The following is a 22020-nucleotide window of genomic DNA, read 5'->3' as shown; positions in this document are numbered from 1 at the left end:
TTGCAAACCTAATAGTTTCCTCGGGAAAGTAACAAAAAGTCACAGAAAACAGCAATTTTTGCATGGTAATTTTTTTATTTTTTCTGGCCCGGGGGGGGGGGGGGGGGGGGGGGGCTTTACTGATAAGGTAGTTCTTGGTGACTCAGCTAGACGGCTGGAATCTGAACGATGGGTTGGAGTGTGAGATACTATTGCTGTGAATGAGAATTAAAGGAATGGCTCAAAAGGCTTTGTTGTTGATAGCTATAGCTAGAAGTTTATTTCACTCTTCTGCATGACCGAAGTAACATAGCACAAAAGTGAGAAAGCACTGTGATCTTCTCACAAGCAAGTTTGGGATCTATGAGGCGATCCATACTTTAATGATTCCAGAATTGGCTATTAGTTCCAGTAATGGCACACAATCAACCAACTAAAAATACCACTTACTTCCTAAAGCAAGTCTTACGCTTGGGAAGCATGTAACCTAATCCTAGTGCACAAAGAAAAAATAGCAAAAAATAAAACCATTAGCTAAAATATGGCAGTCTCATTTCAGGGGACTACAGCAATTTAAGCAGTGTGTGAGTAAGACCATTTTTAATATCTGTACCACTGATGATGAAGCACCAAAAAGCAACGAGATCTTAGAATACAAGGAATTGGCCATTTTGAAGTACAAATGGGCCTGCGAAGTCATCGACGGCGTTGCAGGTAGGCATTACATTCTTCACCATGTAAATTTTGCCAAACAGAGCTTTTACTGATACAGCCTGCAAACATTCTACACAGGTCCAGAATGTCAACATGAAACTCTTCAGTATTTTTTGAGACAGTGTTCAGGATTCTTGGGCACAGTTGTGGAACCAGTTAGCCAGGATTTTGTCCTTGCGCCTGAGAAACTTGCATTGGCCTGCCAGTAAGTGAATGCCTGTTATTCACCACTTTCCTGCTATGCTTCTTTGTCCTCGAAAAGCTTCCGACAGCCCCATCAGGTTCTCCCCAACAACTTTCCAAACTTATTCTGTCCTGTCATTTAACACCTGAGACTATGGTAAAGAAAATGAAAAACATTTAGTTGAAGGAACAAACACAGAAAGGAATGTCTGTTCCTTCAACTAAAAGACACAGAAGGGAACGCCGGTTCCTTCGAATAAAATTTCCACCAGCTTGCCTGCACACTCAGTCTTTTCATTATTCTGTACACATGCAATTCTGCTCATGTTGTGCAAAATTGTTTACTATGTGGTTAACCAAACTCTACATCCTAATACAATGGTAATGATCTTAGAGTGAACACAATCGTATAAGGGTACACCGAGCTGCTGAAGGTTCAAGAGCCTCTGACATAATAATGATTACCCTTTTCATGGAGAGCACTAGGTAATAGGGTCAGGACATCTAAAATTAATTAAAATAGCGTGTTTGCTGAAAAAAACAAACAAAATCAAACTGAAACTAAAAGACCAGTCACAAGGAATGTGACATCAGACTCCAAAAGTCACTTGGGTTGTTCACCCTTCTGTGACAGTGCATTTTTTTTTAAAGATTTGACCAAGTAACTTATTACTATTTGTCTAATATTAGGTGTTTTGAGTCGCCATCACACAAAACTGAGGAAACGAGATTGAGGGAATTCCTAATCAGCTAGTTCTCAACAGTTCGTTTTGCTAAAACAAATCTTAATTTTAAATTCCATTTTTCTTTTTGCTTTTCTAAGCATAGTGTTTCCATAAAAATGTAAGCATCCATAAATGCCTTGTCAGAAGGCCTGTAATAGACAAAACATGAAACAGAAAAATGACAAGATACAACACCCACATAAGAGACAACTGGGCCAAGCTTCCTCTTGTGCCTCTAAAGTGGGAAGAGGTTGCCTTCTATTTCTATTCGACTTTCTCTTAAAGGGCAACTCCGCTTCATTTTTTTGTTTTAAAAAACAATTCGGTCCTCTTCAGTATCACCTAGGAAGACCATATAGAAAATATTACGACTTACGATGTAGTTCTGTCTAAATGTTTCTTAAACGGTCCGGCAAACTTTGCAACTGTCCAAGTTGCCAAAATCTGCTGACTTGAGTGGGCGAATTGAGGTGCCGCAGTCAAGGCTACAGCATGGGCGTAGCCAACATTGAGCTAAAAGTCGTAACCATTGCCCCTTTTGCTTGTTTTTACTTCTCCGGGCAAGCGTAACTGGTGACGTCAGCAACGTTTCCTCTCGGTGCTCAGCGGTGTCCACGTCATTAGCGTAACGTGCCTACGCAGCGCGCTTTTTGGGAGCCGTCCGGCCGCCCCGCCGTGATCCCGCTGTTACTGCTGTCTCCCACGTCACAACCGCCATCTTCGTCTCATCGTTTGTGATCAGTGTCTCAGAGTTTCGTCCACACTACGGACAATATTTGCGCAGACTTATGCCGCAGTTGTGCAGACGTCGTTGAATGCCGTATTAGACACCAAAACGTGGTGAACAGTGCGGTGCAGACGACATTTGCACCTGGCACACGCCCGCCCGAATCCCGCCCGTCGTTGCATAGAGGATCACGTGACACCTCGTACCACGTGATAGCCATGTTCTTAGAAACCGAAGGCCAATGTTGCCGGACGGAGCCGTAGTTTCGGTTTCGATTTCTGCTCGTGTTTAAAATTTGATTTAAAAATAAATATTCCATTTTTCGTGAAGCAAATTACGTAGTCTCTTTTACTAGAGCCTTTTAATGTGAAATCACTCGTCATCCCGAAATCTTCGGAATTGAGCAAAGTTGCCCTTTAAAGGGCAACTCCGCTTCATTTTTGGTTTTGAAAAAACAATGCAGCCCTCTTCAGTATCGCCTAGGGAGACCACACGTGAAATGTTACGACGCAGTTCTGTCTAAATGTTTCTTAAACGGTCCGGCAAACTTTGCAACTCGCCAAGTTGCCGAAATCTGCTGACTTGAGCGGGCGAATTCAAGCGCAACCAACAGCGCAGTCAAGGCTACGGCATGGGCGGAGCCAACATTGAGCTAAACGTCATTATCATCGCCCCCTTTTGCTTGTTTTTCATTTCTCCGGGCGAGCGTAGCGCATGACGTCAGCAACGTTGCCTCTCGGCGCTCAGCGGTGTCCACGTGATTGGTGTAACGCGCCTGCGCAGCGCGTTTCTTGGGAGCCATCCGGCCGCCCGCCGTGGTCCCGCCGTTTTCCGCGTCACAACCGTCGTTGTCGTCTCACCGATTGTGATTATTGTCTCTCGGAGTTTCGTCCACACTACGGACACCACGTGCGCAGACTTATGCCGCAGTTGTGCAGACGTCGTCGAATGGCGTAGACACCAAAACGTGGCGAAGAGTGCGGTGCAGACGACACTCGCGCCTGCCACATGCCCGCCCCAATCCCGCCCGTCGTTGGGCCGAGGATCACGTGACATCTCGTACCACGTGATGGCCATGTACTTGGCGACCCGAGGCCAATGTTGCCGGGCGGAGCCGAAGTTTCGGTTTCGATTTCCGCTCGTGTTTAAAATTAGATTTAAAAATATATATCCTATTTTTCGCGAAGCAAACGACGTAGTGTGTTTTACTAGGGCTTTTTAATTTGAAATGAATCATTATCCCGAAATCTTCGGAATTGAGCGGAGTTGCCCTTTAAAGGAGCTGTGCAACAATTCTAGTGCTTTGCTTAAATAATTAGGTAGTTGGTGTCTCGACCTTTATGAAGTGAAGAGAAAAAAAAAATTTTTTGCCTCCATGTTTTAGGTTTTATTTTAGAAATGGAAAAGGATTGAGGTTTTCGGCACCTCTCAACTCCTTCACTATCTTCCGAGTCACGTGCGCTGTGACGTCAATGGGGGACGCGCGGGGTTCCGGTGAAGCTCTCTCTCTAGAGCCATCAGTGAGCAGTGAAAACTCACCCGCTCGAAATCACGTGACCACATGCTTGAGCAGCGCGATCAACATGGCAAAAGGAGGAAAGTCTCATCCAGGTCCGGCCATCCCCGTCCGGCTCTGCCCCAGTCACCCTCCGGCTTCTGGCGACTGTTCGTGATAGCAGATAAAGCTGACGGTTTTGTTGACCTCGGATAGATGGCGCCACTAAAACTCCGTATAATAAAACTTTTGTCGGTGATACCAGGCTTTTGACGCATTTATATTTTTGTTGGAACGACAAGATTTATAGGAAAATTATCTTTTATCGAGCAGGTATTTGCGCAACCTCCTATCGTTTTACAAGTCCCCCATTGACGTCATGCCCCGTGGTTCTCGTGGCCGCCGCTCAAGGCTGCAGGTCGGGAAATATAACTTTTGCCTCGCGATTTCGCGGCAGAATTGCAACATTTAGAAGGAAGGATATGTTTTCTGTCCTTTGTGATAAGATAAACAATATCAAAAGTAGATGATGCAAATTCTTTCAACGTTAATATCGTTGCACAGCTCTTTTTAATGTTTTCTATACTACCCTGAAAAGTGTAATAATGAATGTGGTGGTTAAACGAACATGTTTCTTGTCCAATAAATTTCAATTGCATCTAAATTTTATTGTGCAAGTGTGCTGTGCCATTTCTGTTGACGGTGTTGGGTTTCGTTTAATATGACTTCCTTTATGGTCTGATGCCACCACCTTCTTTGTGCTCTATTTTGTGTATGTCACATTCTGTTTAGTCCACAGTACTGTTACCTGACAAGGGTGATCTGTCCAAAATTCTCACATGCAAGAAACACAGATATCCAATACTGTGTTTTATGTTCTGATTCAAGGTTTACAAGGTACTACCAGCAGTGTGTTCAGTCCTTTGCGAAGAAAGCGCAGTGCAAAAGGAGCTTCATGCTACCAGAGATTACAAAATATACGCAAGATTTGTACCACAAATATTCATGGACATGCAAAACAGCAGGTAACACTATAGCACAGAAGACAATAATGTATATATATGCGTGCAAGATAGCTGTAGCTTCAAGTGCATTTTGAGCAAAAATGGGGCTTCACCACTAACTAAGGAACCAAACAGTAAAGTCAATGTGCATGGCAAGGTCACTTGCTTTGAGGAAACACTTCTCCCGTTATGTGCAGTTGTACTGCAGAGAAGCGGCGAAAACAGTAGCCAACAGATTGAATCACACTCCAAACGGATAAGATAAATGATGTCCAACAAAATAGGGCTTGTGAGATATTTCTGTGTTCATTCTTTTTTGTTTCTCATCTCATGACTTCTAGCGTAAGATTTACTCACGAGATTTACATTATAAAAATCAAAATATAATTCTAAAAATTATATGCAGTGTTCTCAACAATACTACCTTACAAGCACTCTAATACGAGCTGGAAAACGAATGCTGTTTATTCGTTCTTCTGTCCCTTCAGTCTCTTGCCTGTAACGAACCTATACAAGCTCATGTGCCTTACAGCAGCTACAGAAATAAAAATTCTGACATTTGTTTTTTTCTTTCTGGTGAAAATTTTAGTCACTGTATTATCTAAGCTCATGCATACACTTCCATGTAAAATGTTTTATTAATAAATTGACTCACAGGGCAATGTGAAAAGGCTGACTTAATAAAGCGTCTCAAGTACTGCAAGGGCATAATCACCTTCAATGTGCACCCTTACATGAATGACAAGAACCAAACCAAGCTTTCAAGGGCCTGCCAGTGAGATATACTACTTTTATTCATACTTTTTTAGCAATGCAACATATTCCAAATTGAGAAAAAGAAAAAGAACAAAAAGAAACAACACTATTTACAGGGGTTCTAAAGCCTTCTGCTTGGGGTGAAACCCCCCACCACCTAGAAAGGCAGCAATTTTTGCAAAAACACTTCACCCTTCAGAGGGAAAATTACAGAGTGCCAGAAACTTCTTTTGTACATTGCCATTAAATTTCTTGGGCAGTAGCATGCTTGGCTAACGCTTGCTTTTCCAGCGGTCTACAAGAGTACCAGCTTTGTGTGGAATCGACATTGAAAATGCACTGTGGCAATACCAATGTTCTTATGTCTCATGAAGTACGCCACTATACGTCCAATATTTACGAGCATTACAAATGGGTCTGCCATTCAGTTGTAACTGGTACGTCCAGTCATTGTCCAATCGGACAATTTGAGCAATTTTTACCTTATACTCACGAGGCTCCGCTTTCACATAGCTTCCAAGTGCACCAAAGGATACATTATTGCCAACCTTGAGGAGTGCCTGGGATTTCTCGAACACATGGTTTTACCCGTTGTCCACGCAAAGCATAAGGACGACTTTACACTTCAATCAGCTTGCAGGTAAGAGTGTAACATCATTATAAAAGTTTGTGCCTCCTATGAGTAGCAGCAAAGGATGTCTGTAATAAATCCAGAAAATATTTTGAACAGTGGGGTTGAATATTATCAGCGGTGCATTAGAGGCAAATCAAAAATTTGCATCAATGAAACGGGGCACTACAAAACGGAGGAAGCCCGGCACCTGACTGAAACATTGTTTAGCAAATACAACTGGACCTGTTCAACTAGTGAGTTCTAAAGCACTTTGTAGTTTGGTCACACATTCAATGTGCTATTGATATTTATTTTGTTTTTTTAGAAGCAGAAGTATTTAGATGTGAAAACAAGGAGCTTGCACAAAATCTCAGCGAGTGTGCTGGCTTCATCAAAATGCAAGTCGAACCATTTTCAGAAGATTTTTCAAACAAACACAATGTTAGACTTGCATGCAGGTAAGGTATATGCAGTCCTTGAGGGAATTTTGCTTTTAACAGAACAACTAAATTTTACAGTGCACTGCAAGACTATGAACGGTGTGTGAAAGCCAGGCTTCGAGCAACATGTAAAGGAAATTCATCACTGGAGGTGCCTGAAGCCCGTGACTACACAGTGGAAATTCCAGGAAAGTACAAATGGGTTTGTGAATCAACTCTCGCAAAAAGTGAGTTACTATTGGTGAAATTTCCTTTATACACTGCATTCATGATAACTAGAAGTGTATCATGAATGCACCAGCACAAAGGCAGATTTTCCCCCTAAAACCAGCCGACTAATTTCGCACCGTAGGGACATACTGTGATGAGGGCGACCTCAAAGACAGCCTTTCAGAATGTATCGGTTTTGTGCGGTCGATTGTCATGCCCAACTCCGCACAACCAAACGTAAACACGCGACTAAGAACAGCTTGCCGGTGAGTACAGCTACATTTACCAGAAAATGCTAGAGGCAGTTATATGGTGAATATTGAATAGTGATGCAGGGCAAAGGGAAATTATTTTGAATGTGATATATGCTAACATTACTTTCTTTTTGTATTTAAAGGGGCATTCGAGAGTACCAAGCCTGTATTCAGACAAGAATAAATGCCAAATGTGAAAACAATGAAATGATTCCCGAAGATCCTACATTAAAAAAATACATGTTTGACATCCCAGTCAAGTACATGTGGACTTGTGAAGACACAGAGTATCATAGTAAGCATAATTTGTTGTCACACATCCAGACATTACTCGCACAGAAAATTTGGAGTAAAACCTTCTCACTACTACATCTGTCTGATTGTTCTTATTGCAGCCAGGTGCTCAGCAAATGTCTTTTTGAAAAGACTTCATGAGTGTGTTGGTTTCATAACAGAGTTGGTGGTGCCATTGTCAAGTCTGAATGATAGTTCCAAGCTGGATTCTGCATGCGGGTTAGCATTGTAGTTTCTTTTGAACTTGTAAATATGATCTAGTCTAAACAATGTATATCTACCCTAGTAAAATAAGCTTATGGCAGAAAGCTGCAGTAGACATAAATCTCTTGGCCAGTACAAAGATTTCATTTGTGACATTTTTCACACTTCTGTTTACAGAGCCCTGGAAGCTTATGCAAGCTGTGTTCTTTTGGAAATTAAGCGATGTGATGGAAGTCCAGAGCATCTTGGACTTAGTTCCACAAAAGTATATACAGATGGACTTTACGAAAAGCACAAGTGGGTGTGCGAGGCTAGGATGAAAGAAGGTAATTCATAAGTTATACAGAGCATTGAATTAGACAAAACACAAAACAGGCATTCAACAAACTAGGAACAGCATAACTTTAAAATTATACAGCTTTCAGTAGTTTTTTTTTTATTTATACATGAACTGTGATCCTATCCCATTTAATTAACTAGTCAGAATGCTTTGTTATTTTATTAACAGCATCACAGTGCCATGATCAAGTGCTTCCCCTCTTCAAAGAGTGTGCTGGCTTCATTAACCAAAGAACTATTCCAAACATCCGGATGACTGATGATGCCAACAAAATGAAACTAGCCTGCAGGTAAGACATACTTGTCAGCTTTTTCTATAGACCCCTTTCGAAAGTCCCGTGCCGATTATTAGAAGGTCAGAACCACTGCACAATGGCAGAACAACTGACCATTGTGGAACGTGCAAATCATTTAATTAGATAGCGAACATGGTAGCATAGCCAACGATAGGGGCCGAGGAGTCCAAAAAAACAGTGTCAGAAGTGCAACGTCATTGTGCTCATCACCTTTTTTTGGGTGAGTTTTTGCCTTCTAATCAAACCAAATGCAAAAAATGTGCCGTGACGTTGCAGTTGAAGTCCGCCATTGTGCAGGGAATCCACAACTGCCAACAGAGGGCAGCATTTAGAAAGGGGTCTATTTATTCATGAGAGTGAAATCGTGGAAGCTTTATTTCTTATTTGCTTCATTATGCAATACTTGGTTAATTCAATGCTATCAAACTCATGTGAAGATCCCTTTTTTTTTTCAGTGGTGTTAATGCATATCAGAAATGTATAAAATCTTCAGCAGAAAAAGCTTGTGAAGATAACCATGAAATTGATGAGATGGATGAATTCAAATATTACACTCAAGTGCTTTACACTAAGTACCAATGGATTTGTCGTCTAGGTATGCTGGTCTGAAATTCTGTCTTTCGCTTTGTGCCTTGTGAAGCAAATATTTATTGCAGGGTCTGAGAGCTATTTCTGCTTACAGACACCCCAAAATGTGATGCAACTGAAGTTCTCATGAAACTAGATACATGTAGAGGATTCATCAATCTGAATGTGAATCCATATCTTCAAGATAACAAAGGGCTCAGCATATTCACACAGACGGCTTGTGCTGGTGTGAATGATTTCAGGGAATGTGTACGAAACCAGCTAGATGATAGGTGCACCCAGTTAAACTCCATCCAGGGCATTCAGCAGTACGTGTCGGACATACCTGCCAGATACACACACGTTTGTGAGGTGACACAGACACGTAAGCCGGAACCCTTTAATTTGGCTCTCTCCTGTAAAGATCTTTTTGGTCTCTGAAAATATGATGCTTATGTACCCGCAAGCCAAGTTAGCCTGCTCAGTGCTAGTTATGAGAACATTATTAAAAGAGAAAGAAGCAAAACGGAAAGGAAAAAGAAGCAACAATACATGTGCCCAACTAGATAAAAGCATGCAATGATTAAACCTCTTTCAGTGATTCTGGGGCAATGTGCCAGCAGAGGCAATTTGGGATTGTGGTCAAAGCACTTGCAATCTGGTGGCCATTTGCTGTGCATGTGCCACACAATTGAGATTTTAGTTGCACATACTAAGGTTAACTAAATTTATCCTCAGTTCATCACGGGTGCAATCCACATCTTTTTTTTGTTGGCTTGAGATGTAAACACCTTAAAAAATAATGAAAAAAAATTGACCGCATCTCCACGTGGTGAATGATGTTGATTGGGGCGAAGCTCTGATGGTGCTTGTCTGCGTAGAGGCTGAGCCGCAGCATGCCGAACTTTTCGTTCGTTTTCATCCACGTCAGAAAGAGAATGTGTGGTATGGAACGTGGTTATATACACATCTGAGCATTTGACCGCAGCGCCCTCTCGTCTATAAACGTTGAGCCAATGCATGCAAAGTTTAACGCCATTATATACGCATTTGACTGCAGCGCCCTCTCCTGTATAGATGTTGAGCGGCTACATGCAACGTTTCATCCATGACAGAAACCCAAGCTGTTGAGTTACTACCACATCTCAAAGCCCCTTACTCGTTCCGCAGTCGTGGCCGAGTGGTTGAGGCGATGGACTAGAAATTCATTGGGGTCTTCCCGCACAGGTTTGAATCCCCTCAACTGCGCAAACTTTTTTTTTTTTGCTTTACACGAGCATGTGAGCTCACGAGCACGAGCACCGGCACCAGCAAGATCGATGTGAGCACGGACGCCGGACGGACAAGGCTAGACCCTAAGGAGCTTCGCCCCTAAAAACACTTCATGTAAATGGGTGCATAAATGAGCAGAGAAAAATTTTCATACCGTAAAATATTTTGGGGGGGGTGGGGGGGGGAGGGGGGGGTGCCCGCCCCACTTTCACTGAAAACTAGGTTAATCTAGACACGGGTGCTTGTCTGGCCAAATTGGGCGCTTAACATATAATTTTCAGAATTCCCATGTCTGGGGAATGTTAACAGTGGGTGCTTCCACGGTATTTTACAGTAGTTAAACTTTATGCTTTTATATTTAAAACAATGATTATTTCCTTCCAACAAAATCACCACTCTCTCTGACCCTTTCAGCAACATCTTGTGGCCCAGAGCAATTGCTGCCAAGGTTTGAGATGTGCTTCAAGATACTGAAGAGGCTCAAGATGTCCGATGATGCACCGACTGAGCTCACTGGCAATTCTTCAACAGTGTGCGAGTAAGAAAATTTTGCTTGCACACCTTTTAGGCCCACCTACTTGAAAGATAGTAGTCAGATTTAGCTCTAAGAAAGTATGCTTACAAACAATAGATAAGAATTTGTGAAAACCTTATTAATGTTTAACTAAACGAAAGTTTCTAACACAGTATACTGAGTATAAACAACAGTATAAACTCATAACAGACTTTGATAGTGATGAAGATTTTGGTCTGTTGCAAAAATGTTGCAAAAGAAGTATACAGAATGCAGATACCCTACTACTGACAGGCATTATGAACTGGTCTCTTCTAACCAGAGAACTGATGAAATGTGAAGAGATATTACAAAATAACTGGTGTATTCAAACCTCTGAACTTTGAAAGGTAATAATATTTTATTGAGCTGTATTGATAATCGTCATCACTGTGCACTTGTGGTCATACGAGGCTCGCAAGGCACTGAGCACAATGACAGCCGTTTGCAAAATGGATGCCACAGCTACCGAGCCAAAGCCGCATAATGTCCGAAATAATAACTGCTGTTGAAGAGTCTGCTATAATGGAATAGTGAACTACTTACATACAGTAGAACCTCATTGATATGTTCCTGGTTTTTACGTTTTCCCGGCTTTTACGTTCAAAACCGCCAGTCCCGCCAAGCTCCCAGCCCTTGGCTGGGAGCTTGGCTGCTCTTTTTTTTAGTAACGTTTGCCTCTTAGTTCCTGGAAGTTTATCTGACGAATGCCTGCTACCAAAGCTAGCTTGCTCACAAGCAATGCAAGCTGGTAGCTAATGCCAGGGGACAATGAAGTCTCAAGGAGGAAGGTGCTACCTATGCTCCAGGTGAAGTTTGTATGCCTGGGACTTATAGAAAATAGAGAAACCTAAAGTTGAAACTTCAAATGCACTTTCCTCAGTTTCACTTTTTGACAGGAAATGTTTTATGAGGAAATGTATAATTTGACATTCTGGAAGCATAAAGACTTTATTTAGGAGTGCTCTGAACTAAAATTTCCTGAGGAACAAGTTAAGGTACACATAATCTAAAAGAACTCACAACTTCACAATAAAAACTTAATTTTAAAACACAAAAAAATTTTGAATTTTTTAAATTCTTTATAGGTGTTTATTGTTTTTTTTCTAGAATTGCATTTCTACAATACATTTTTCCCTTAACTAGCATTATGGAAATTATACTTCACATTAAAACACATTTTGTGGGTTGCAATAATTATTTTTCTTTAATACATTTCCTAGTGAAGTCACTTTTTTCTGGAGCTTGAGAAGCATAGGATGCTGTAGAATCGGCCTATAAGGTTTTATACTATAGATTACTATATAAGGTTTTATACTATAGATTACTATATAAGGTTTTATACTATAGATTACTATATAACGTTTTATACTATAGATTACTATAGATTTTATCATTCCTAATAGGGTTTGATTCACCCTAAAATTTTGAATAAATTTAAGTGAAGGGTTCAAAAGTTGACCATCTCAGGCCATACCCCCCTTAAATTTACCATTTTGAGCCCTTAATACAAAGGGCCTATTTTCGTATGGCTCTGCCCCCACCCCTCCTTTCCCTCTATAATACCTATTTCCCAAAGTGAATCGTAAAACAGAGTAGACACATAAAAGTACAGCAGGTAAGTTTTAGAATATAGTGGGCTCCTCAGCTATCAAAGCAGTCAATCGTTTTAAATTAGTCATTCCAATAAAGTGCCCAACTATTTCATGATTGCTTAAATCCCTCTTTAGCTCGTACAAGCAGTACAACATCTGCATTCTGAATGAAGTCAGACAAGTTTGTGGCAAAGACCAAATTGTGGCTAGGTTTGAGAAACTTCGTCCATTCCTCCAGTATCACTACAACACTTATAGATGGGCATGTGAAACTACACAATCAGGTTTGTTCTATACGACATTCATCTATGTAGGGTCTATATGGCCTTGTAAAGACCACAAGGTGTGTGGACAGGGCAAACATGTATGTCTACCTTTCAGAAAACTTGTGCACTGAAAGCAAATTAAAGGAAGAGCTTTCTGGGTGTTTAGGGTTCATCAACACCAAAGTATCTCGCTATTCCTACAATGAGCAGAACATGCATGACTTGAGAACTGCTTGCAGGTGAGTTAATACTTCTGACATGATCAATGACATAGGTGGTATTAATCCTGTCATAATTTTGCAGCGCTTTTCATGACTATGTCTCATGCATCAAAATGATCTTGTCTTCACACTGTGGTCCTTACTTTGATGCACTGAAGTTCAAAACTTTAAAGCCATATCTTGTAGATCCATACAGGCGCTACAAATGGGTTTGCCGAAAACTTCCACCACAAGGTGAGAAATATTCTAGTTTTTGAAGACATTATTCCAGATATCTTACATCGTTAAATGAAACAGACCAACAAATTAAAATATCTCCATTTATACATATAATGATCTTATCAAACAGTATACTTGGAATGGAGAGCATGCTGGTAAGGATAATATAAGTAATGGGAAGAACATAAAACACAAGGACGGACAAGATTTGTTTTACCATTTTAGGAACATGAAATGGGTTGTTGATGGAACTTTAGATACAGAAAAAGTATGCTACCACATTCAACACTATGGAAGGCTGTTTATAGATTAAAATCAAATCAAATTTGGAGGTTTTACGTGTCAAACCAACAAAGGGACTGGCATACCCCCAGCCGGAAGACAGGATTAATTTCGACCACCTTAGTCAGATTGCCGAGCAGCTTGGCCAGGGTTTGAACCCACCACCTGGGGATGGGTAGGCCGGCGCTTTGCTCTCAGAGCCGAGGCGGCTGTTTACAGATTCATTAATTGCATTGTCTCCTATGTTGACATACAACTGCTCAGCCACTGTTTGACTGAACTGCCAGCTAGTACCATCCATGACAGTTCAATGCTGGCATTGGAAACATCATGATAAATATTCTAAAACAAGGGATGCTAGTAACTTAGTGGATTATTGAAGACAGCACTTTACTCATTGGTGCATGACGGAGAAACAAAGTGGGGATGGTAGGGTAGATGGGTCATCTAGATTTTAATTTTGTACCTCAAAATCTACTGCAAATTTTATTGTGAAATTTTATGCATTGAATGGTTACATCATTGAGATTAACTTTCTGGTGTTTTTTTGCTAAAGCGTTTTTTATACTGAGAGTCAAATTTAAAGCTGAGTAATGTACCTTTCCTCAGCAATAAACGATTTGATGCCCATTTAATTTGGCATGCATCTTCCACATGTTACTGGCTTTAAACTGAACCTAAAAAAAATAAGTTTAAACATGCAGCATGCAGAAAAAAAATATTGTTCTTACTTGTCACGAGACATAAGAGGGGAATTTTTTTATTTTAAAATCTTCGACATTATAATGTAATGAATTCTTGAAACTTTTAGGTTCCAACTGTTGGCAAGGTATTTTACTATAAGCTGTAAAAGTTTTAGTATAATTGGGTATGCAGTTTCTTAGTAAAGGTACATAAAAGTTAAAAAAATTGCAAAAATGTAATTTTGAGAAAAGCCCAATTTTATGTCTTCATATTCATCACAAAGGTTCAAAAGGCTCCAGTAGAAAACAAGTCCTTTCTTGCTTTCTTTTTATTTATTTATTCAAAATACCCCTAAAGGCCCTCTGTATGAGGGTATTACATGGGGGGGGGGGGCAAGCGAAAATATAGTACACAGATAAAACACAAATTATACAAAAGACAATATGAGAAAAAGGAATAAAAAAGAACCTTAAGTATTACTCTAACTATGCACGAGCTCTTGAAAGTTAGACATATCTAGTTCAGTTGCAACGTGAGCCGGTAGGTTGTTCCAGTCGATTATGGTCCGTGGTATGAATGATCGTGCGTAACAAGATGAGTGGCATGTGACGCGCTACTTTGAATGAATGATCACGGTGTGGAAAAATAATGGGTGGTGTTTTAAAAAAATTGTTGTGAAGCGATGCATGGTGACAGAGCTTGTGAAATAACGACAGACGGGCATGTTTACGGCGGCGTGATAGGTCATACAACTCAGCTTGATTTTTTAATGCGGTGACACAGGAAAATGGAGAGTAGTCAGAGAAAATGAAACGCGCAGCACAGTTTTGCAGAGACTCGATGTTACTTATAATGTAGGCTTGATCAGGATCCCATATGGCAGAAGCATATTCGATTTTGGGGCGGATTAGAGTGATATAGGCAAGTATACGTAAGTGAGCGGGTGCTTGTTTAAGATTGTGCTTTGTGAATCGAAGGGAACGGTTAGCAGAAGCAAGGGTGACATCAATGTGGTAGTGCCAGGACAAATCAGACTGAAAGTGGACACCCAGGTACTTATAGGTAGAAGTGAGTTCAACAATATTGTTATTCAGAAGGTAAGAAGTTGGAATCTGAGAACCATCCTAAAAACCTTTCTTCATGTTCCTCTTCATTCTGTGTCGTTCCCTACTCTCCCTATGATAGGGCCTTCAAGGTATTAACAAATAAATTAACAAATTTAAACAAACACGTGCACGACCAATTTTAAATACCAAGGGTAGCGGATTTTGGCACCATATTTAAGTGGCTTAGAGTGCTCATTTGCGCTCGCTGTTTCCCGGTTTTGTTCCTCAGATTGCATATATTTGTTTTTCGCACTAAAACTCCGAAATTGATTTTCTGCTCATTTTACCTTACCCCCCCCCCCCCCCCCCCTTTTTAACCCTAAAGTTGTATTTTCATCTACAGGAAGGAGTTATGTAGGAAAAACACCAACCATTTGTAACACGGTTCACATTGTGAATAACATGACTCAGTGCCTTGGGTACCTGAAGGTTAGAGTCAGCAGCTTCACACAGGTCTACAACAGTATAGCATTTTCCCGTCAGGTCTGTCGGTGAGATATTTTTTTTTCCTTCCTGTTTTCACACACTACCGCTTTCATCACTGATGGATGACAAACACTTCTGTGTGTAACTGTCTCGCAACATTCCCAACTTTTTTTAAAATCAGGGGCCTCACCGACTACCAGAGATGCATCGATAGCATGATACCGGAAGAATGTCTTCTACATAAAGGGACCTTAGAAAATCCAGAGATAAAGTACTTCCATTCCTTAGTGTACAGCAAATATGCTTGGATTTGCGAGTCGATCCCACCATCTGGTAGGTTGAGATTTTGACTTGATGAATTGGCATTAGCACATCTAAGGAAATCTTTCATTCTTGTTAATCCTACCACTGACATTTTCAGTGACTGAGTGCTACCGTAATGTGTCGGAGGTTCTGGCAGAATGCGAAGGTTTTCTCTGGAGCGAAGTCGTCGTCGGCAATGGGCAAAACCTCTCCTCAGTCAGCATTAGGCAGTCATGCCAGTAAGCCTATCAAATCTAGACATAAGATATTTTAATGAGAGCAGTGATACCAATAGTGTTTTCTCTATCCTCCTCCAACAGGGGCGTTCGCAACTTTCAAACTTGCGTTCTAGCCACTGTGAAGGACCAGTGCAGTCCAAACGAAATCATACCTGACACCGGCGATGTTAGTCGCTTTACGGAAGATCTGTTCAGACGGTATCAATGGACTTGCGAGATGCCAAAGCCAAGTCCTGGTGAATATGCACTCTTTTAAGTCAATCGTTTTTTAACGCGAACGCATTAACTGTCTTATGTAGCGAACTGACGTCATCAGCTTAGAAGCCGCGCCAAACGGCACCTTCCCCTGTCCCAATGTCGTCTGCAGCAGAAGTCTGATAGGCTCCCACTGGATAGCGTGCATCATCAAAAAACGAGGCTCCCATTAGCCCTCGTGCGGCGTCGTTCCAAAACACGCCACCAGAGAAACCCTCTCTATGGCGGCGCAGTGCACGCGGCGGCCCAGCCGCCGGTAAGAGTGGCCGCAGAGCTGTCAGAGCCCGCCCGGGCAAACTCCGAAGAGCCTGCCCGGTCGACCTCAGCGCAGTGCGGCCACTTCACGAGCACGCGCGCTCGGCCGTCGGCCGGCAAAACGTGGCCGTCCACGCCACTACGCGTAGACGAACTAAGGAAGCAAAAGAGCGACATTCATGCTTTCGCATTCACAATTCATAAGAAGTGCTTAGGTGTCCTCGGACTTTTTGCTGAGAATTCCATATGCCCTCCCGGTAATAAAACATGCCCAGCAAAGCATGTGCTAGAATAGAGCCTGAAAACTCATGTCATTCTATGACTAACAAATTCAAATAAGGCATGACTATCTTTCTGGTAATGTTAAGTAGGTATGTAATGCCTAAGCATCTGCTAACTATACTCCATGTCACTAGCTGCGTGCAGTACAGGCGAAGGCAACGCCAGGCGAGAGGAGAAAAGGTGAGCGCTAAGAAGGCTGGCTAGGAGGAGAGACCTCTCATTCTAACACTCCTAGAGCTCTCCCTTTCTCCCCTCGTCCTCCCTCTCACTTCTCTCCCGTCCCGCTTTCTAGAGCTCTCCTTTTCTTTCTTCTCTTGGTGTTGCCTTCGCAGGCACTGCACACAACTAGTGACATGGAGTATAGAATACCGTTTGAAGCCTTCATTCCTATTTTATTTTGGGAGGTTTAGTACTCAAACATTATTCAGTACCACATCTGTATATTATTGCAAAAGATATACAGGGTGTTTCAGAAAACACAGGCCAAACTGCTCCTGCGAAAACTAAGCACCACACAGAAAAAAGCTGGATGCCTTGTTGGTTTCTGCCCAAGAGCCCATTTAGAAAAAATATTATGATTTAAAAAAAATTGTTTTTTAAAAGCTTTTTTAGCAAGTAACTTTTTATTTGTTCATTTGAAGGTCATAGTTTCAAATAGAAACTTACTGGGCATCATCAATAACCCCTATATCAACCCTTTTTAGACAAGTATAAAGCATGCCGAGCATTTTACAATGTTTCGAAAAACGCTTCAATTCTGACGCATACTCTGGTTTCGGACTCTTATCCAAGCGCATCTTGGCGGCAGCTTTCCTGCCCTCCGACGGCTGAAGCGCAGAACTAAGGCCAGCGCAACAGTCAAAGCTTAACCTTGCGATGTCATGCTTTTTTGAACAGCGAGGCGTTCCTTATCGCCTGGCCACGTGCGCGCGCTACACTTTTGTTTTGTACGAGAAAGGGAAGGGAGGCGATTGGGCGGCCGTGCGAGACTAGCGAATTCTCTGGCCTTGGTTCCACGCTTCGGCCGTCGGAGGGCAAGACAGCTGCCGCCAAGATGCGCTTGGATAAGAATCCGAAACCAGAGTATGCGTCTGAATTGAAGAGTTTTTCAGAACATAGTAAAATGCTCGGCATGCTTTATACTTGTCTAAAAAGGGTTGATATAGGGGTCATTGATGATGCCCAGTAAGTTTCTAATTGAAACAATGGACTTAAAATGAACCAATAAAAAGTTACTTTCTAAAAAACAAAACAAAAACATTTTTTCTAAACATTATTATTTTTTCTAAATAGGCTTTGCACAGATACCAATACGGCATCAAGGTTTTCCTGTGCGATGCTTAGTTTTCGCAGAAGCAATTTGGCCTGTGTTCTCTGAAACACCCTGTATACAGATGGACCTTTATATGATTTACAAATTTCGTTGAAAAATTTTGGAAATAATTTTTATATCAGTTTATGTAAAAGCAAAAGTCACCTTCAAGCCAAGATCATAATTTCCACAAAAGTTTTGTAAAAAAAATGTAAACAGAAATTCAGAAGTTCATTTGCTCTATAAAATTAAATCATACAATTAAATCATACAAGACTGAATTATAAAGTTGCAAAAGCATAGCGAGATAGAATATCATGGCCTTTCTAGGACTATGTCGTTTATTATAATTCTAAAAAAATATGTAGCTGGCAGCCATGCCTACATGTGCAAAATGTTTAAATATTGTCTTGACAATAATTCTCATTTCCAATAGAAAATCAGTGCACCTCTGACATACTGCTGCCAAAACTGAAAGAGTGTAAAGGCTTTATAAACTTTGAAGTTCTTCCTTTGTCTGCTGACTCTTCAAGCGTTAGCAACCTTCATCATGCGTGCAGGTATGCTGAATCAACAATAATTTTATAATAAACCTAACACAATATCATCTGCACTTCAGGGCTTTGAAGGATTTCAGTGCTTGTGTGTGGTCTGAAGTGGTGAAATACTGTAATGTAGACAGAATGAGTACAGAATTGTCTCCTGAAGCAATGAATTACATCCATAACATCACTGAAGCTTTTAACTGGGTTTGTGACTTGGAAAGAGCAACAGGTGGGTGCATTTATAATATAGCTTTGACTGTTCAACCTGCCCCATTTGCATAGGTGTTGCACTCAACACAGCACACTATGAAAAACATGACAGAATGATATATAAAAAAATACTAAGAATAGCTGAAAAAAGGCCTACACATCAAATCACTAACTAAATCACAACTGTGAAGTTGGCATGAGAAGTCAGTGCGAACATATCCATCGATTTTATCATATTAAAGATTCACAACTACATAGTGTTTTGACATACTATGGAGTTACTTGATCTCATATTAAAAACACTACTTCAAAATTGCATTTTTTTAAAATCACAATTTAAAAAGTTTTATTGGCTTGCAGATCTCCCGAGGAATGCTGTCAGTGAGTTTAATTTCTGTAATGGAAGTGTTTTTTCTGGAATAAATTCTCTTCTACATGCCGGCACAATTCAAAGTGGAACTTTTTGAACTTTCAAACATTTTTATCTCAGTTTCACTTTTTAGCATCAAATCTTGGTTCAGGAAAGCTATAATTTCATAATAAAATGATGAGCATAACCAGTTTTTGAAATTCCTACACTAAAATTTTGTAAGGAATGTGGTTGTGCACTTATGTTCTGCATTTTCATGCACTTTTGTTATGAAAAACTGAGGCAGTGATGTGATTTGACCGAGTCATTTTGTAGCACCCTTTGGAACAGCCAAAGGTCCATTTTGGAACAGCAAAAGAAACTTTTGGGGAATGAGCATATACTTAATTATCACTAATTTTACTGCAAATACTATGTTAAGATTCCCGAAGCAGCCTGTCTAGCTAAAGGACAATGCCTTGATTCTTTGCTTAGCATCATTCCACAGGAGAGTTTAATTTCCTGAAATACTCAACTACAAGCTGTTTCATGTGCTTGAAAACATCAGACAAGGCAACAAGAATGTAATGACGAGAGTTAAATTTTTGTTTAACAAGCTCCATTGCAGCAGCTGCTTTTGAAACTCATGTTAATCAATGAAGGACAGTGCAGGACATCTGTGAGAGTTAAGTTTAGGTATGAATCAAAGGCAAACCGAATTCTATTACAAGGAAATAATGTTAGAATAAATTTGTTGGAGTAAAAAATTTAACATTTCACTTAAGTTCTGAAGATTGAAAACTACAATCCTTAATCTAATTAAACAAGAAAGCCTTTTATTTAATTATGAAAATCAATGGCACTCTTACATACTCTCGTAATAATGCAAAATGAGCAAGTAGGCGATAAATACACATACTTTAAAAATCCAGCTGAACTCGTAATGGTTATTCCTACCTTCCATCAGTGGCGTCACTAGGGTCGGCGGCACCCAAGGCAGCGAACTGCCGCGACCCCCCCCCCCTCCCCTTCCCCCCCTCTCGTGTGGCATGCCGTGATGACACTCTGGGAAGACACACCCCTCCCCCCTCTCGTAGCCTGCAGCAACACCCCCCCCCCAGGCGCCGCACCTCGGGGTCCGGTCCAATCCGGTCCAGTCCCGTCCGCTTCCCCCCCCCCCCCCCCCGCCCCCCTACCCCCCCCCCCCCCCCCCCTAGCGACGCCACTGCCTTCCATATCCACGTACTGCTAAAGCTAGTTTACTTCTAACTTCCACTGACTGAACCTATAAACAGTTCAAAGCCTATATAGAGGTGGTAGCTAAATGCTGGATTTGGCAAAACAAAAAGCTATGGTGCCACCCAGGTACACCTAATCAAGGTTATTTAAAAATCCTGTTGCTATACCCATTTCTTTAAATATTGCACTAAAAAAAGAAAAAGTCACGACTAATGATGCATTAAGCTCATCAGGATATTGCAGCCAATTTAAACTGGCCACTGTTTTATTCTGAAATTTTATCTCCAAGGCAAGTGTCACATCAGTTTTTCCCATATGTCACCTTTTTTTCTTGCTATTTTTTTTTTTTCGGTACATGACGCATGTGAGTGCACCATACTGCTCTCATGGAGTATGCTTCCCCATAGCCCATGGCTGCACTGCGGTAAAGCGAGACATGCAAAATCGCAATATCTACCGGGTGTCTCGAATAGCGGCCGGGCTCTTTAAATCGACCGCAAAAATTGGTGTCTTTGAGTAGCATTGCCCAAAGGTGGTACATTTTTTTCTATAAAATCTGCAAAAAGATCAAACTTACCTGAGGAAAAAGTAAAAAAATAAAAAGGCTTAACTTCTATAAAAATGCAGCGAAGCCACTGGTCTTCGAACCATAGGGCTCCCTATTGTTTGAAGACCAGTGGCTTAGCTGCATTTTCATAGGAGTTAAGCCTTTTTCTTTTTTTTACTTTTTCCTCAGGTAAGTTCGATCTTTGCAAATTTTATAGAAAAAATTCACCACCTGTGGGCAACGCTCAACAAAATCGTAACGCGATAGGTTAAGAAACCGATTTTTGCAGCCGATTTAAAGAGCCTGGCCACTATTCGAGACACTGGGTGCATCATGGCTGTCACTTCTCTGCAGAGCAATTTTTGCGTGGAGAGAAGGGCACTCAACGAAGCTAACTAACCTGCCCGAACAAACCAGGAATAATGAGATATGGCAGAACTCCCAGTACTATCATTATTCAATACAAAAATTAAATAGAATATTGCATTATTCTAAGCCAGGGATCTCCAAACTTTGGCGCTAAGGGCCCGGATTAGGTGTCTGTCGCAGTCTCAAGAGCCCGAAAATAAACAAGTAAATATAAATAAAAAAGCACTACATAACTAGACCTGCAGGTAAACATATAAATACAGAAATTCTAAGTGGAATAAAATTAAAACAGAATCCAAGGTGTAGTATTAATAAAAAAAAGGAACCTCCAGGTGAATAACAAGAATACTTAGCTAATTATGACATTATGCAATAACTGTAACCCAGAAAACTTGCCGGTTATAAATCAAAGTGCATAAGAATGTTGGCATATTTGCACAGGGAAAAATAATAAAAAGAATGGTAGGACTGATGATGACAATATGTGATGCTTATAACAGAGGAAAATGAGCACAATATACATGAGAACACTAAATAATTTTAATGTAGCTAAAACAGACATAAAACAGGGGACTAGGAATGGCGATGCTGGTGATGATAATGTGCAATAAATATGGCATACAACTATCAGGAAGATAAGCATAAGAGCGGATACGAAACATCTGGTGAGTGTCACACCGCCGCTACTTTA

The 22020-nt window shown here is 40.9% G+C and overlaps 1 long non-coding RNA gene across 2 annotated transcripts in view; it reads right to left on the bottom strand.

The window, feature by feature from the left end:
* Positions 1 to 224: 224 nt before the first annotated feature.
* Positions 225 to 22020, bottom strand: part of LOC121833823 — a 49877-nt gene continuing 28081 nt past the window's right edge. For both annotated transcript variants that reach the window (XR_006076871.1, XR_006076870.1), the window contains exons 6-7: positions 6066 to 6282; positions 225 to 892 (exon numbers count right to left, since the gene is read on the bottom strand). This is a non-coding gene — a long non-coding RNA (uncharacterized LOC121833823). The remainder of the gene's footprint in view (positions 893 to 6065; positions 6283 to 22020) is intronic.

Source organism: Ixodes scapularis, unplaced genomic scaffold (genome assembly GCF_016920785.2).
Source record: "Ixodes scapularis isolate PalLabHiFi unplaced genomic scaffold, ASM1692078v2 PGA_scaffold9__187_contigs__length_104089568, whole genome shotgun sequence".
Classification (NCBI taxonomy): Eukaryota; Metazoa; Arthropoda; class Arachnida; order Ixodida; family Ixodidae; genus Ixodes; species Ixodes scapularis.
This window is presented reverse-complemented; position numbering and strand designations above follow the sequence as displayed.